Source organism: Arachis ipaensis, chromosome B04, assembly GCF_000816755.2.
Source record: "Arachis ipaensis cultivar K30076 chromosome B04, Araip1.1, whole genome shotgun sequence".
Lineage (NCBI taxonomy): Eukaryota > Viridiplantae > Streptophyta > Magnoliopsida > Fabales > Fabaceae > Arachis > Arachis ipaensis.
The window spans coordinates 114680443-114698578 of record NC_029788.2 but is presented as its reverse complement, the minus strand read 5'-3'; the positions used below and the strand labels follow the sequence as shown (position 1 = coordinate 114698578).

Below are 18136 nucleotides of genomic sequence, written 5' to 3'. Positions count from 1 at the left end.
GATGCATCTAAATTTTTTTTAACTCCAAAAAATTAAATGAATTTAGTTGGATGCAGTTGCTGCAGATGTTGAATGAAAAATGCAATTTAGAAAGCCATTTTTTTGAACTAAGAATGGTTAGTTAAAGTCTTTGTTATTTATAGTTTAATTTCAGCAGTTTGTTGAATTATAAAAAATTTAAAATTAATATAGCTGATCAATTTTCAATCTTTTAAATTTATTCTTCAATTGGTCAGAATTTGTTTGGAATTCTGAAATATTGGTTATTTTATAATTTTTTTTAAACGAATGAAGTGGCTTTAGAATTGAAAAAATAACTAATGAAAAATTTAAATAATTTAAGATGGCTTCTTTTGGAATTTAAATATTATTTTATTTGGTTTCAATATGTGTATATATTTGAATTTTTTGAGAGGCTTTGCGGAATAAACACATATCTATTTAGTATTTAGGGGTTTTAAATTTCTTTATTGTATGTGAATTTAGTGGTATTGATGATTTTGAAGTTTAATTCTGCAAACTAAGATTAAGGTGTAAGTCTGAGGCTGGATTTGGTAAAACATTTTCAGGAAGTGCTTGTACTTTTGAGATATGTGTCTAATTTTTTGTGATTTGTAAAGGTGAGCTAATATACATAGGTGGATAATGGACTTACCCAGTATTAACATTGGATTACATACAAATTTTATTATTGACTAATAATAACTCTATTTATATTAGTACAATCAAATAAATATTTAAACTATTAGTTTCTACAATTTGAGTTAGGTAATTTAGTATTTTTAACGATGATGTTTAGGATATTCTTCGTTAGATAAACATGTTTATTATAATTTTTTTAAGTTTTAAAAGCTGTTTTACCAAACACAATTGTAGTGTTTGTACTTATTAAAAATAATTTTGAGTAGTTACCCAAATCAATCCCCGAGGATTTTAGAATCGGACATTTTAGTCCCCAAGGAAAATTAATACACGGATCAGTCCCCAAGGTTTTACTCCGGCAGACAAATCAGTCCCCAGTTCATTTTCCGGCAAATTTATTTTTATCTAAAAAATACAAAAAAATATAGTACAATATTATTGTGCAATTAATAATAATAATTATTTTATTTTATTTTAATTTTGGACGGGGGACTATTATGTCTAACAGAGAGAAAAGTTGGGGATTGATTTGTACATTAGTTTTTCTTGGGGACTAAAATGTCCGATTTTAAAATCTTTGGGGACTGATCTGGGTAATTACTCTGCCGGAAAATGAACTGGGGACTGATTTGTCTGCCGGAGTAAAACCTTGGGGACTGATCCGTGTATTAATTTTTCTTGGGGACCAAAATGTCCGATTCTAAAATTCTCGGGGACTGATTTGGATAATTACTCAATAATTTTTAATTTAATTTTACTAAAACTGCAACTTTTAAAAAATTGTCTTTTAAAAGATAGCTTTCATAAACTACTTTCAAAAAATAAAAACTTTATCCAACCAAGCCTTAGAATTTCACATATTACTTTAATTTACACTCATCTTAGACTACTCATTATTTGATATACTTGATTAGCTTATTTCTACTCATCTGAGATTGGCTATTAGATGAAATAATATAAATACAACCTATCATCAATTCATATGTCGTATAATAATAACTGCATAATAACATTTTGAATTTGATCAGGTATTTTTTGTTTCCTATGAATTTTTGTGAGACTCACAATTATTTGATAATAACGTTTTGAATTTGATTAGGTAACTCTTATATGAATACAGCTATAACTCTTGCTGTTTCAATTAGTGCTTTAAGTAATTTGAATAATCTCCTACAACCTAGTTTCAGGAATTTCAACTCTTAAAACATAGAGAATGAGCTTAAAGTAACTACCATTATAGTGTAGAGGAAAATCACACGAATGAACAACATAAATCCAGAATATAAGAATGGAATTAGAGCAACACTAAAAAATTGGTTTCCACCCTCTGTAACTGATAAATTAAGTGCTGTGAAGAGTTATTAATTAACCAAGTATAAATATATAAGACTTAAGGAGAATGATGCTCATGCTCTCATGTAAATAAGGTGGATTACAATGTCTTTCTGTTCATAGTTTTCTCCAAGAGATTACTGAAACTTCTAAATACTAATGCCAAATTAATGGGAAGTTACACCATGAAAGAGTTGCCTTATTGAACATCACCAAGAGAACTACAAAAAGGGAGGGGAGTATTTCTTAGTAATGGTGCATTTAGCAGCTAAGAATCAAGATTTGAAGCAACATCTACAACCTACTTGAGTTTTTGTGTACAAGTTACACACAAATTCTCTAAACATCATGTTATTGATCATTAATATTTCGTTGAACAAGTGCTCCCGAAAATATGTCTCCAATAATGTATATTACATTTCTTCCATATTCAAGTAGACAACAGATATTAACAAACTAAATGAAAGATGCACAAAAATTCCCATATATTTGTGAGTGTTTCGATTCATGTTAATACACTATTTGAAAGTTCTTTTAAGTTTTAAAATGAAAGAATAAAATGATGAATTATCATGTAATGTTATCCTTTATTTATTTCTATAAACAATAAAGTATAGTTAACTGGTGTTCATACCCTGGCCCAACGCTGAGGCCCAGGTCCAAACGGAAGGCTCAGTACAAAGGATTGAGCCTCACCCCAACGCCGACCTTCGTCCTGAAAAGTCGGTTCTTGCCACGACTCGCTCTAAAGAAGTCGGGAACGAAGATTAGCTGGCAGATAAACACTCATTCAAATGAGTAACTGCCCCTAAAATCTCTCTGCCCACTTCCAGGAGCTTTATCCCAACTTCCCTAACATAAAGGGACGGTTATTCCCCCTTAAAAGGTGGAACTACTTCAACGGTGATTATTGGTTCACCACTATAAGTACACTGACACCCCTCAGGTATCTCTAAGTCCCAATACTCTCTAGACCTGCTCACACCCTTGCTGACTTAGGCATCGGAATGTCTTTGCAGGTACCACCCCCCATTCGTTCATACTCACAAGTCAGACGGAGGCCCCCAAGACGCGAACCCGCTTGAAGGCTTCCTTCCTTAGACGATTGGGCTAACCCAGCGAGTCCAGCCCAATAATCTTCGGTTACCTAATGTAACATTGGCGCCATTGCCGGGGACCCGAGAGATCAACCAGTGATGGCGGACGAATCACCGGAAAATGGCCACACGGCGTCTGATTCCGAACAGGAAAACCTGGATACCGGAAACAACGACACGAACCCAACTCCCCACCAGGAGGCCAGCGATCAACATCGAGAAGGCACCTCCAGGCTTAAAAATCCAAAGGTGAACTCCTCGGATGGACGAGAGTTAGGAAAGGAAGGGCCACTCCACGCAACCGAGCTAATGGGGTTGGTCCACGGCCACCAAGGCCGTTTGGAACAGTTGGAACAGGAGTTAGAACGACAATGAGAGGCGGAGCAAAATCTCAGGGAAGAGATAGAGCGATGAAAAGAGTTAGAAGAAAAACTCTTAAAACTAGAATCCTCCCTTAGAAGTCGGAACTCCCGTGGTGACCGAGAAGAGTCGCCCCTGGGAGGAGAAGATCCGTTCAGTGAGGACATCATGAGGGCAAAAGTTCCAAGAAACTTCAAAAGCCCTGATATGAACCTCTATGACGGAACCACAGATCCGAAGCATCATTTAAGCAATTTCAAAAGTCGGATGTATTTGGCTGATGCTTCTGATGCGACTTGCTGCAAAGCTTTTCCGACCACCTTATCAAAAGCAGCGATGAAGTGGTTCGACAGCCTCCCACCAAGATCGGTCACCAGCTTTGAGGACCTCTCGAGAAAGTTCTTAATGAGGTTCTCCATCCAGAAGGATAAAGTAAAACACGCACCGAGCCTCCTGGGAATAAAGCAGGAGGTCGGAGAACCTTTGCGGGACTATATGGAAAGGTTCAATAAAGCGTGTTTGGAAATTCAAGACCTGCCCACCGAGGCAGTCATCATGGGGCTAGTAAATGGACTCAGAGAAGGTTCCTTCTCACAGTCCATATCAAAAAGGCACCCCACCTCCCTGAGCGATGTATAAGAAAGAGCAGAGAAGTACATCAACATGGAGGAGAATGCCAGACTACGAGAGCCGAGTTGGCGGTCCAGGCACGCCCCCTCGACAAAAGAGAAAGACAGAGAGCCCAAGAAGAAAGAAGAACTCGGTCTCGACAGACCAAGGAAATATCACTCTTATACTCCTCTAAAGGTTTCCATGGTGGATGTATACAGAGAAATCTGCAACACTGAAAGGCTGCCGCCTCCTAGGCCCATTAAAAATAAAAAGGGAGGAAGCCGCGGCGATTACTGTGAGTACCATAAGATCTATGGTCATTCAACAAATGATTGCTACGACCTTAAAAATGTGATAGAAAAGCTGGCCAGAGAAGGTCGGATTGATAGATATCTCATAAAAAGGTCGGACAATCATGGGAAGAGAAAGCGAGAGGATGGCAACAGAAGAGACCCACCACCACAAACCCCCGAGAGACACATACATATGATCTCGGGAGGATTTGCGGGTGGGGGACTCACCAAGTCCTCTCGCAAGAGACACCTCAAGCGAATTTACCAGGTCGGGAGTGAATCACCCGACCTCCCCACAATCTCATTCACAAAGGAGGATGGGCAAGGAGTAATCCCTGGACATGATGATCCAGTGGTGATAACCATGATCCTAGCCAATGCCCATCTCCACAGAACCCTAGTAGACCAAGGGAGTTCGGTAGATATCCTTTTCAAGCCCACATTCGACAAATTAGGGTTGGATGAAAAGAAGTTAAGAGCCTACCCCGATACTTTATATGGATTAGGCGACACGCCGATAAAACCACTGGGATTTCTACCCCTCCACACGACCTTCGGAAAGGGGGAAAAATCCAAAACTCTGAGCATAGACTTCATAGTCATCGACGTGGGGTCAGCATATAATGCCTTGATTGGCAGAGCTACCCTAAATCGACTCGGAGCGGTGGTGTCTACCCCTCATCTTTGCATGAAATTCCCGACATTTGCGGGGATAGCAACGATACGGGGAGACCAGAAGTTGGCGAGAAAATGCTACAATGAAAGCATGAACCTGAGAGGGAAAGGCAAGGAAGTCCACACCATAGAGCTCGGTAGCACAAGAACCAAAGAAGAACTGCGCTCACAACCAGGAGGAAAAACTGAAGAAATACAGGTCGGCGAAGAGGAAGGAAAAAATACCAACATAGGAGCTAACCTAGAAGAAAACTTAAAACAAAGGTTGACAAAGCTCCTAAAAGAAAATTCCGACCTCTTCGCTTGGAAAGCTTCCGACATGCCAGGGATAGACCCCGAGCTCATGTCCCACCGGCTCTCGGTCTACCCAGGGTCTCGACCTGTACAGCAGCGAAGGCGTAAGCTCGGCCCAAAACGAGCTCAAGCGGTAGAAGAGCAGGTACAAGCACTCCTAGAAGCCGGCTTCATCAGAGAAGTTAAATACCCAACATGGCTAGCAAATGTAATGCTAGTTAAGAAACAAAACGGCAAGTGGAGGATGTGCGTCGACTATACCGACCTGAATAAGGCATGTCCCAAAGACCCATATCCGCTCCCAAGCATTGATACCCTAGTGGACTCTAGCTCAGGGTATCAATACTTGTCGTTTATGGATGCCTACTCGGGATATAACCAAATCCCGATGTACAAGCCAGACCAGGAAAAGACATCATTCATCACGCCTAGAGCAAATTATTCCTACGTGGTCATGCCTTTCGGATTAAAAAACGCAGGGCCACGTACCAAAGGCTGATGAACAAAGTGTTCGCTCCCGACCTCGGGCACTTAATGGAGGTCTACGTAGACGACATGCTGGTAAAAACATGGGACGAGGCCGACCTCTTTACGGACCTCGCACAAGTTTTCAACACCATAAGGGCGCATGGGATGAGGCTAAATCCCGCAAAATGCACCTTCGCGGTGGAGGCTGGAAAATTTCTAGGGTTCATACTAACCCAAAGAGGGATCGAAGCAAATTCCGACAAGTGCAAAGCCATCCTAGAAATGAAAAGCCCAACTTGCTTGAGAGAGGTCCAACAACTGAATGGCCGACTTGCAGTCCTTTCTAGGTTCTTGGCAGGGTCAGCATTAAGGTCCCTTCCACTGTTCTCTCTGCTAACAAAAGGATGCCAGTTCGAATGGACTCCAGAATGCGAAGAAGCGTTCCAAGAGTTCAAAAAGTTCTTGAGCCAACCTCCAATCCTCACCCGACCTCTAATTGGGGAAGAACTTGTCCTATATTTGTCTGTAGCAGACAAAGCCGTCGCATCAGCCCTAATACGAGAGGATGAGGTCGGACAGCATCCAGTGTACTTCACCAGCAAAGTTCTACAGGGCCCCGAGCAAAGGTATCACAAACTAGAGAAGTTTGCTTACTCCTTAGTAATAGCCTCACAGAGGTTACGGTCCTACTTCCAAGCCCACACAATAAGAGTCCGAACGAACCAACCTATGAAGCAAATCCTCCAAAAGACGGATGTTGCAGGGAGAATGGTTCAGTGGGCGATAGAGCTCTCCGAGTTCGACTTGAAGTATGAAACTCGGACCGCGATCAAAGCCCAATGCCTCACCGACTTCATAGCAGAGTATGCGGGAGACCAAGAGGGAAAGCCAACTACATGGGAACTATACGTAGATAGATTCTCAAACAAGACAGGAAGCGGTGCAAGCATAATACTAGCCAATGAAGGGGGAACACAGATAGAGGTTTCCCTCAAATTTGAATTTCCAGCTTCTAACAATCAGGCAGAATATGAAGCCCTGATTGCAGGATTAAAGCTAGCAGAAGAGGTCGGCGCAACCAAAGTGCTGATATTCAGCGATTCCCAAGTAGTGACCTCCCAAATAAATGGAGAGTATCAGGCCAAAGACCCGAATATGAAAAGATACTTGGAAAAAACTCTGGAGCATCTCGGGCGCTTTGCAGAAACCGAGATCAGACACATAACTCGGGATCTTAATAGCAGAGTAGACGCCCTCTCCAAGTTAGCAAGTACCAAACCAGGGGGAATAGTAGAAGCTTGATCCAGGAAACTCTCCAAGAATCTTCTGTGGTGAAAACAGAGGACAAACAGGAAGTCCTTGAAGTGACCGGGTTAAACTTCGGATGGATGAATCCCTTGGTCAAATACCTAAAATTCGACATCCTCCCCAAAGAGAAAAAAGAGGCCAAGAAAATCTGGAGGGAAGCACAATACTACACTTTGGTGAAAAATACCCTCTATAAAAGAGGAATATCAACACCATTGCTAAAGTGCGTACCGACCTCAAGGACAACTGAAGTACTAGAGGAGGTTCATAATGGAATCTGCGGAAACCACCTCGGAGCCAGGTCACTAGCAAGAAAGGTAATCCGAGCAGGGTTCTATTGTCCAACCTTGCAGAAAGATGCCATAAAATTTGTGAAGAAATGCCAACCATGCCAGATGCACGCAAATTTCCACGTGGCTCCACCAGAGGAGCTAATCAGTATAACTTCTCCATGGCCCTTCGCAAAATGGGGGATGGACCTGTTAGGACCTTTTCCTCAAGCCCCAGGACAAGTCAAATACTTAATTTTGGGAATAGACTACTTCACAAAGTGGATAGAAGCAGAACCATTGGCCACTATCACTGCCCAGAGAAGTTGGAGGTTCCTCTACAAAAACATCATCGCAAGGTATGGGATACCCTATTCCATTACCACAGATAATGGAACCCAGTTCACCGACTCTACCTTCAAAAACCTAGTGGCCAGTATGAAGATCAAACACCAGTTCACTTCGGTGGAACATCCACAAGCAAATGGACAAGCTGAGGCAGCTAACAAAGTCATACTGGCAGGACTAAAGAAAAGACTACAAGATGCAAAAGGAGCTCGGGCTGAGGAGCTCCCGCAAGTGTTATGGGCCTACCGGACGACGCCACAATCCGCCACAGGAGAAACACCCTTCCGACTTGTCTACGGCGTAGAAGCCATGATACCAGTAGAAATCAGCGAACAAAGTCCAAGGGTGATCCTCCATGATGAGGTTGGAAATATACAGGGGCACAAAGAAGAGCTTGAGTTGCTCCCCGAAGTCCGAGATCAAGCCCAGATAAGAGAAGCAACGTTGAAGCAAAGGATGACCACCAGGTACAACAGAAAAGTCATTCGAAGGAGTTTCACCCCAGACGACTTGGTCTTGATCAGAAACGACATTGGAGTCAACAAATCTGGGGAAGGAAAACTCGCTGCCAATTGGAAGGGACCATACAAAATTAGTGAAGTCCTAGGAAAGGGTTACTACAAAGTGACCGACTTAAGCGGAGCCGAGTTACCTAGGTCTTGGCATGCTTGTAACATGAAAAGGTACTACAGTTAAAAGTGAACTCTACTCCCTGATGTACTCATTTTCCAACTTCATGATTTTTTTCCCAAAAGAGGGTTTTTTCTGAAGGGGGGTTTTAACGAGGCATCATAGTAGAGACTAAGGGGTCATAGATAGTGAAAAGCCCTTAGTAGCAGTAAAAGTACCTTCACAAATAAATAAAGATCTTTTATCTCTTATAAATTCCTTTTCGTTTTTCTTTCTACGAAATGCGCCGACTTAAACTCGACAAAACGTGAAAATCCCATGACCGACCTAGATGGTCGTCAGGATAAAACGACGAGGTACAATTCGGCGTAAAGAGGTTATAAAAGTCGATTGTGAGAAACTCGGAAACAATCCGACTCCTAAGTCGAAATGAAAACCGAGCAGCAAAAGAAAACGCATCGCAAAAATAACCTAAGTCATAGGAACTCAATAAATCAGAAAAAATTGAGTATAAGGAATACCAAAAAGAGATTGGAAAACCTATTAAAAGTGCCAAAGCAGAAGACTGTCCCAAGTTCTTAAAGAAAAAAGAAACTTAAAGGACAGTCGGCCAAGAAAAAGGGTTTTCAGATCAAAGGGGTTTTTCAAAAACCTAAAATCAGAAAAGCATGCACACAAAAAGACAAAGAAAGGTAACTTAAACCCTTATCCAAAAAAGGAGGTATTTTTTGTTAACTTAAACCCTTATCCAAAAAAGAGTATTTCTAAAATATTTTGTTTACGGCCTTAAAAGGCCAAGAAATGTGTCAGCAGACCATCACCACAAAGAAAATAAAGAGTTTAAAAAAGAGGGTACCCACAGGCCGGGCCCCATATAGCCACAACCATTTTTTCAAAGAGGATCACCACCAGAGTCAGGAAGAGTAGTCGGAGCGCCATCAGGACCAGGGAAAGAAGTGTCCATAGGAGAAGGAGTGGAGGTTCCCGGAGCCTTCGAGGAACTCGGAGCATCCTTTGGTCGGGGAGGAGACTCCACTATCCTCTGCCCCCGAGTCTTTAAATCTGACTCAGTGACATATTGGGGAGAAGGAGGATAGAATATAGCCCCTTCAATGATGACCTTGTCCAGATCCAAAGGAGAGAGATCCAGGTCGGGAGCAAGAACTCCGACCTGTTCCTTAAAGATCCTCCATGCTTCCTCGACCCTATCAGCAATGGAGTCCTCCAACTTGGTATAGTCATTCCGAGCTTTCAGCAAATCCTTCTTCACCACCACGAGGTCCTCGAACAAGCTCGAATAACTCTCCTGTGCCTTCAACCTCAGGCCCTCCTCCATGTTGCACTGAGCCTGCAACTTGCTTTCCCTCTCCCGGAGACCATCCATCTCCTCCTTCAATTTGGCGACCTCCTCCCTCAGTCCCTTCTCCTGCTCCTGATATAAGAGAAGCCTCCCCACCAACTCTTCAACCCTCGAGGATGAACCCAGAGAGCTAAGAGGAGTCTTCTCAAAAATATCAAGGAACTTCGTGCACACCCCCGCTGCCCTGATACTCTCCTGAGCCAAAATAGTAAGGTGGTTCTGAATAGAAACATCATCCATACCTATACGGGTATGAGGATAGATGTACTTTTGAACAAACTGAGGCGCATCCACTTTAGCCTCACCTTCAAAAGAAGAGCTAGACTCTAAAGTCTTGCGCTTCTTCTTTTCTGGCTCAGGGAAAGATCGGGGACGAGGGGACGGCTGAGAAGAAACCGAGGAAGGAATAACAATAGGTTGGGAAGGGGTCCCCAAATTGCGGGAAGGAGGAGGAGGAGAAGGAAGAGGAGAGTTAGTTACCCTGGCGCCACCAACCCTGGCGCAGGATCTCGCCTTGGCCTCCTGAACTCGCTGGTAAGACTCCCTAGAATTCTTCTTTGCCATCTCTGTACAAAATAATAGGTAGCCAAAGTTAGCAAAACAAGTCGGAAGAAACGAAGTCGGAAAATATAAACAAATCAAAAGCTACCTAATTGTGTCTGGACAAAGGACGGAGCCCCCTGGAGAAATTTTTTGGTATCCAGATAGGGGGCCCTCCCCCACACTTCTCGGAGGAACCCCACAATGGCTGCCTCCACTTCATCCAGGTCATCCAAACTATATTTATCACAGGGGGAGGCTTCTAACCAATATAGAGGAAAGCGAGGAGAAGAACTCTCATCCAGAAAAAAGGGGTGGTGACCCTCTATAGCTTGAACTTTGAAAAAATAATTTTTAAAGTCGTGAAAAGATTCGTCAAAAAGGGTAAAGACTCTCCGACCTTGTATAGCTCGAAAAGACACCCACTGTTGCTTGTTGTTTTGCCCACTAAAGGGCTTAGTCATGTGGAAGAGGAAAAAGAAAATCTTCAAGGACGTTGGAAAGTCTAAAACATGGCTAATGAACTGGTAGATTTTCAGAAAACCCCAAGAGTTGGAGTGAAGCTGGGTAGGAGCAACTCGACAGTGGCGTAGGACAGTCATCTCGAAATCAGAAAAAGGAAGAAAAACACCCAAACGGGTAATCATGTTCTCATACATATAGAAAAAATGAGGGGCCGCCTCAGTAGCCCTCGCGAAGCAAACCCGGTCTTCAGGACCCGGGACAACCAACTCATACTTCGGCTCATCCTCATCAGAAGTACAAATTCTATGATGAGTACGAAGATTGGTAATAAACTCAGTGTCTACCAAGGGTTCCTCTCCCGGAACGGTAACATCCACCCATTGAGCGAGGGTTTCTATGGAAGACATTCTTTCCTAAAAGGGTATGATGGAACCTACAAAGAAAAAGAAAAGATCAAGAACAGGGTCTCTAAGGGGTACGGATTCAAACAGAAGCCTACAAGTTAACCCCTCTCTCTAAAAAATAAAAGCACGCAAACAGAAAGCACTTCATAAAAGAGAATAGAAGAAAAAACTAACCTTTGCCTGGAAAAAGGATAGAGAAAGATGAATGACTTCAAACAAGAATTCTCCACGAACGGATAAGTTGAAAATTCGCAGAAACGAAACAACGAAAGAGAGGGAAAGTATTTATAAACACGTTAGGGGCAAAAGCGTAAAAGCAGAAGCAGTCATTAATGGGCGCACTATTACCAAGGTAATTAATCCCTACGTGTAGATACACGAACCTCTAACGGACGCGACGTTTGATTAGACGCGACTGTGAAAATTCAAAAGTCACGGAAAGTCACGTCGGTTTCAAACGATCACGTCGGTTCCTTCACAAGTCGCCTACGACCCTAAGTAGAATACTCGAACCCAAGTATTGAAAGAAATTGGGCTCGAGTAGGGGCACTGTTCATACACTGGCCCAACGCTGAGGCCCAGGTCCAAACGGAAGGCCCAGTCCAAAGGATTGAGCCTCACCCCAATGCCGACCTTCATCCTAAAAAGTCGGTTCTTGCCACGACTCACTCTAAAGAATTCGGGAACGAAGATTAGCTGACAGATAAACACTCATTTAAATGAGTAACTGCCCCTAAAATCTCTCTGCCCACTTCCAGGAGTTTTATCCCAACTTCCCTAACATAAAGGGACGGTTATTCCCCCTTAAAAACTGGAACTACTTCAACGGTGGTTATTGGTTCACCACTATAAGTACACTGACACCTCTCAGGTATCTTTAAGTCCCAATACTCTCTAGACCTGCTCACACCCTTGCTGACTTAGGCATCGGAGTGTCTTTGCAGGTACCACCCACCATTTGTTCATACTCACAAGTCGGACGGAGGCCCCCAAGATGCGAACCCGCTCAAAGGCTTCCTTCCTCAGATGATTGGGCTAACCCAGCGAGTCCAGCCCAATAATCTCCGGTTACACAACGTAACAACTGGTATTCTTAATAATATTGCATACAACAGAGCAAATTGTTTAAACCTCATATCACGTATGAGAAAAGCTGCAAGATAATTTGATAGAAACCTTAGCAATTTTTATTCCGAGTCTCTCTTAAACTATATTCCGATTTTTCCGATTTCGAGTCTCCATCATTCCCTTATTTTTTTTAATTTTTACTCATTTACTGTCATTTCACACCCTTCCTCTCGTTCTGGCATTCTCTACCGATTTGTCATCCCTCGAAGAGTCTTCAAGTCACTCCTCATTCACAGGCGATTGGAGGAAGGGAAAGTCCACCAGCAGGGTTTATGAGGTTCTTCACGGACTGTGCATGTAAAACCCGTGAGATTAGTAAATAATTAGTCAATAAAATAATTATTAATCCAAGAAATTAGAAAATAAAATTTTAGAGTTTAATATGGTAGAATTAATTAAAATATAAATTTTGACACAAATTTCAAAAAATTTAGTCCAAAATTGAGTCAAATAGGTTGAATCGGACAAACCGAGTCCGTATTGGGCCCAAGGCCTAGCCCAATCCTCCAAAATGAAACCAACGGAGAAAGCTTGCATGAGGGAGGAGGAAGGAGACCAAACCCTCACTCAATAATTCAACCTTACATAACTTTTGATCCGGAGCTCCGATTGCCGCACCGTTTGTGGCCACGCGACCGCAGCGTCAAGCTCTACAAAGCCCAGTGGTCAATTTGGTAAAGAATCCACGTTTTCCTTTTCAATTTTTTCTTTTCCAATTTTGAAACCCAATGTGAAATTATGTTGAATTTTGCATGATTTCGGTGTTTAGGTTCGAGTTAACCTGCGGATATTGTCGAGTTTAGCATATTTGAGCTGTAGGTCACGTAAGAACTCTCCAACTTTTTGTGAGATGTTGATTTAGTGAACTCTATATTGATTATATTGATTATAGTGATAATTGTGATATTAGATTGAAATTGGTTTTCGGTTGGAGTTAATTTGAGAAGTTGGAAGCTAAAGGATTTACTTTGGAGGTTGTGTATCATTGGTGAGGGGGCTGGAGTTGTGAAGCTTGAGGTTGAAAACGCTTGAGTGTTCCGGGTTATCGAAAAATTGGCCAAAGTATGGTTTTGGTTTATAATATGTAATATGTCGTGAAAACTTAGGCTAGTTGACCCATAGGATAAGTATATATAAAATAAATTATTGATGATCTTGTTGGGTTATGTTGGCTGTGAAAGCAACCCTAGATAACTGAAGAAAGGTTGGAAATGTGATTTTTGGAAGGGTTATAGGTTTTAGTATGGAATATGGTATGTAAGGTTGTTGAAAAAGTCTAGACAGAATTTTTACATAATTGGCAGTAGAATAGATCCATTTCTGGGAGCAGAATAGATCCTATTTTTGAATAAACCATTTTTCCATGAAATTTTAACATGTTTTGAGCGTCTCATAAAAAATTCAGATTTTATTGATGAATGGTTTGAGAGAAATGAATTTTTAAAGATTGATGGTTTCTGCAGAAAATCTTGTTTTTCTACTGCAGAAGCACCAACTTTCAACCCACCTAATTTATAATTCTGATGAGTTTTTTAGCTGAAACCAACAACATTTTTAAGCTTTGTGAGCCCAAAATCTACAGTTTAAATTTCGTGTCAAAATTATTTTTAACTAATTAGTTATATTGCAAAGAGTGAGGGTAGCTTGATAGATTTTAGAAACAGAATTCTAAAATGCAGGGCTATGTTCCTAAACTCAACTTTTTTATGTGACATGGTATTAATCTGAAATTTTATTTTCTGAAAAGTTGGAAGAGTCTTGTTTAAGGACATAAATTTTAAAAGGTAATGGATGAAAATTGAATTTTTAGTGAATTTAACAAATCTACTGCCCTGCTATTCCTTGCTGCATTTTCTCAAAAACAATAATAGCATCCTTTTTAAGCAAAAGCACCAGTTTTACCTATGACCAAATTATTTCAATACGAAGCTCTAGGTTCTAAAATAGTAGTATTAAGACAACCAAGGGAGGTTTAAGGTCAATGGGTGATGCGGAGGTATGTATAATTAGGCGGTGATGCGGAAGTATGTATAGCTACGCGGTGATGCGGAGGTATGTTTTATAGTGTTGGTGATGTGGAGGCATAATAGAGAGAAGTGGAATGAGAAAACATGTATGAAAGAGATAATCGAAACGAATAAGTAAATTATGAAAAGTGTATGTTAAATGGGCCTTGTGCTAAACTGCTAATGCGAAAGTGCCCGCCTAACGGATAGCCTGAGATTGCCAATGCGGGAATGTTCGCCTAACTGATAGCACTATTCCTTACTGTGATATATATTAAAATATTATTATGATGAGGCCTAACTGACACGGGTAACCATGATGCCAAGGTGTCTAATTGACACAGTAAAGGGACCATATTCGGGGTTCACTCTGAGTAACATCGGGTTGTGGGTAGACAATCGACGCATGAGTTCATGACCTGCGCTAAAAAATGCATGCATCATGTGCATTTGTATGTTTTGTTTGAGTGTACATTGTCTTGGCTTGCTTAATTGTTTATTCACGTTAATTGCTAATTGCCTACTTGTTATATATGCTTTCTGTATGTGTTTGACTTGTCTATTTTGTCTGTATATGCAATTTCATCGGAATTGGATGAACGGAGGAAAGGCGAAGAGATTGAGGGTTTTGATTAGATGTTGATCAAGTTTAGAACCTTAGGGACCTACCCTCGTTTATGATTTCAGCTTTAGTTCCTTAAGATTTATAATCTGATTGTCGGCGTTCTAAGATTGTCTTTGGCTTTCCCGAGACCTTGTTTATTATATACGTCGGCACCTTAATCATACTGAGAACTACTGGTTCTCATCCCATACAATACTGTTGTTTTTCATATGTAGGTTAAGAAACACCACTCTGCATTCTGGAGATGCTGACGAAGCGAAGAACTCTTGGGACTCAAAGTCGTGTCTTTGTTTATATTTATGAATGTATATAAATTCTCCACCTTGTATTTTATGTTTGTCCCTCTTAGGAGTTGACTCGGAGAAACAAGTTGTCGTTTTCTACTTTGGGTCATTTTGGGATCCTCTTTTATATATATATATATATATATATATATATATATATATCTTTGACACTCCCTTTTTATTATTCATACACATATATCTTACGTTTCTTCGTACGCAAGTTTCCGTTTACGTGAGTGTTACGACTTTTGTTTTAAACTTTCTTTCAAAGGTTCTTCGGTATAAATTCCTTTCAACTACTATTATTATATGTATATATTTAGAGGTCGTAACACCTCATCACCTCAATTTTATGACTTAAGCATAAGACTTTGTGTGGTATAGGATGTTACAGTGCACAACTTTTTCATAGGTTGTGTAAGCTCCTCCACGGGCAAGGTTATTGTAATCATGGGCATAGTTGTCAGAATCGAACCGATCAGACTACTGATTTATTGATTTATTAGTTCAACCAATGAGTTACTAGTTGAACTGATAGAACGTAAATAAAAAATATAAAATAGTCTAAAACCTAAAATTAAAATTTAAAATATATATATCTTCACTAATATTTTGAAAACAATTAAATTTAAACAAATTATAATCAACGGAAATTTGATACAGCAGCAACATAATACATCTAAATACACAAAGACAAACGGTAGTTTCTTTTATTTTTTGTCTGCTTATTTTTCTTTCATAAATTAAAATTATTAAAGAAATGTTTATTATGATGACAATATAAACATCTTTGTAATGAGCAAATTACAAAAGCATAATTTCCAAACAGTCAATCCCACTAGAGTTAGTACAGTAAATAAAATATGCTTAGAAATCATGGCTTCAAAAATTACAGATACATTAAAAGAGAGAGAGAGAGCGAGAAATCATATCTTTTTCATTTTTCTTATTTATTTTCAAAAATTTTAAAAATATTTTTTTTATTTATTTTTTCAATTTCACAAAAATATTCAAAGAATATTATTTTTTGATCAAAGGAACGAAGTGTGTCCGGACTCCACCCCGTAATGAAGAATAACTAATAATTAGAACTCATAACAAAAATAAATAATTTATTCATGGAAAAAACTTTTCCCGCATCAAGCAAATCAATGATAGATTCTACTGGACATCTCAACCTTTTATCAGACTATTGTTCTCTTGTTTTATTCCCTAAAATGGAGTAAGACATCGATTTCTTCAACTCTTTTATTTTTATCTCCTGCCTTCACTTTTTTTTTTCATAAAATCAAAAAATACTGAAAATAAAAATTCAAACCAAATGTACTCTAATTGTGTGAGGCAGTGGCGTAGGGTGTTGGTGCAACTGCAAAGTGCGACGGCAGAATGAGATGTTTTAAGATGTTAGGGGTTTTCCGTTTTCACTTTTTTTCAGGGTTCCAAAGGCCAAAGCCACATTGATATATTCAATATTCATGGATGCATTATAATACTCGTTTGTATTATATAAGTATTTATTATGATTGTTAAATGGTGTTGTGGTGTAGTTGGTTATCACGTCAGGCTAACACACTGAAGGTCTCCGGCTCGAGTCCGGGCGACGCCAATGTCTTTCATTTTCGCTTGTAGCAATCATTTTCTTTTAAGATATCTCAAGTCAGCGAAGCCATGGATCACCCACCTCTTTTTAGTTTTTACATAACATTCTTTTCTTAGGGTAATACTTCTTCAATTAGAAAGACAATATTCTATATACATAATATTTTATTATCTTCGAAGAAGAATCCAAAACAGTGAAAGAAACCAATAATTGAATCATTCATTAAATCATGTGACTTCTCATAAATAAAATTCAGTAAATCAAATTTGTCTCAGTTCATCTTTGCATGGAAGAATTCATATATGATATTATTTTCTGTGCATCTCCAATAATTAACAACTCACCCAATGATTGATTTTAATATCTATTTAACTAATTTAAATATATACATTATTAGTATAATTTTTTTTTTATAGAATTACATGTTTCTACATACTCTTAAACAACGCTTCACGTTAATTACTAAATCTTGTACTATAGAATATTGTAATATTGAATATATATAAGATTTTTATACATGGGCAAATAAATACAATTGAAAGCATATATAATGAAATAGAAGATGCGCACGGTTCGTTGTCATGAAGGGACTATAAACACATACACATGGCATAACATAACTAGCATGCTAATAAGTGCGAAACAGCTTCACATTTTTTCATTTTTGCCAAGGGTGTTACTTTGTTGCCGACAATATCCTAATTCCTAAGACCCACTATCAACAATCAAATTTTCTGCCCATTCCTACCCCAAATATATATAGAGAGAGAAAGAGAGAGGAAGTATAGGAAGTTAATGGAGTATCTATACAATGTGCACAATAGGAGTTTATGGATGTAGGATATCAGATGTATGGTTATTTTAGATAGTATGAATGTATTGTGTTTGAGAAATTAGTAGTATTGTAAAAAAAAAAAAAAATGAAGACAAGCATTAACATTATAAATAAACAATGGACGCAGTTACCTCCCACATGCACGAAAAGATATATAAATCATGTTTACATTATCACTTGTGTGCTAGTCTCGGTGTAAAGGCTAATTTGGTTTATTTCGCCAGATTTTGATTTTCGTTTGAATTTTATTTTAGAGAGTAAAGTGTAATTTTTTATCATTGATTTCATAAATAAGACCAATAATAAATATAGAAGAAAAATTATTCAAGAAAAAAAAAATCATACTTTATTCTCTAAAATAAAATTCAAACTTTAGAGGATTCAAATCCTATTTCGACTGGCTGTGGATTCCCAAAACAAACACACAACACACATTTTTGCAAATGTTACACGACTTTCCATGGTTGTAAATAATGAAATTTTTTGTTTATTAATAGAAAAATATCATAATAGGGGTTTTTTTTAATATTATTATTGTAAAATTAGAAAAAGTATAAACAT

The 18136-nt window shown here is 39.3% G+C and overlaps 1 non-coding gene across 1 annotated transcript; it reads left to right on the top strand.

Moving 5' to 3' along the window:
• On the top strand, positions 16673-16746 carry TRNAV-AAC. The gene has a single exon. It is a non-coding gene; the product is annotated as a tRNA-Val (tRNA).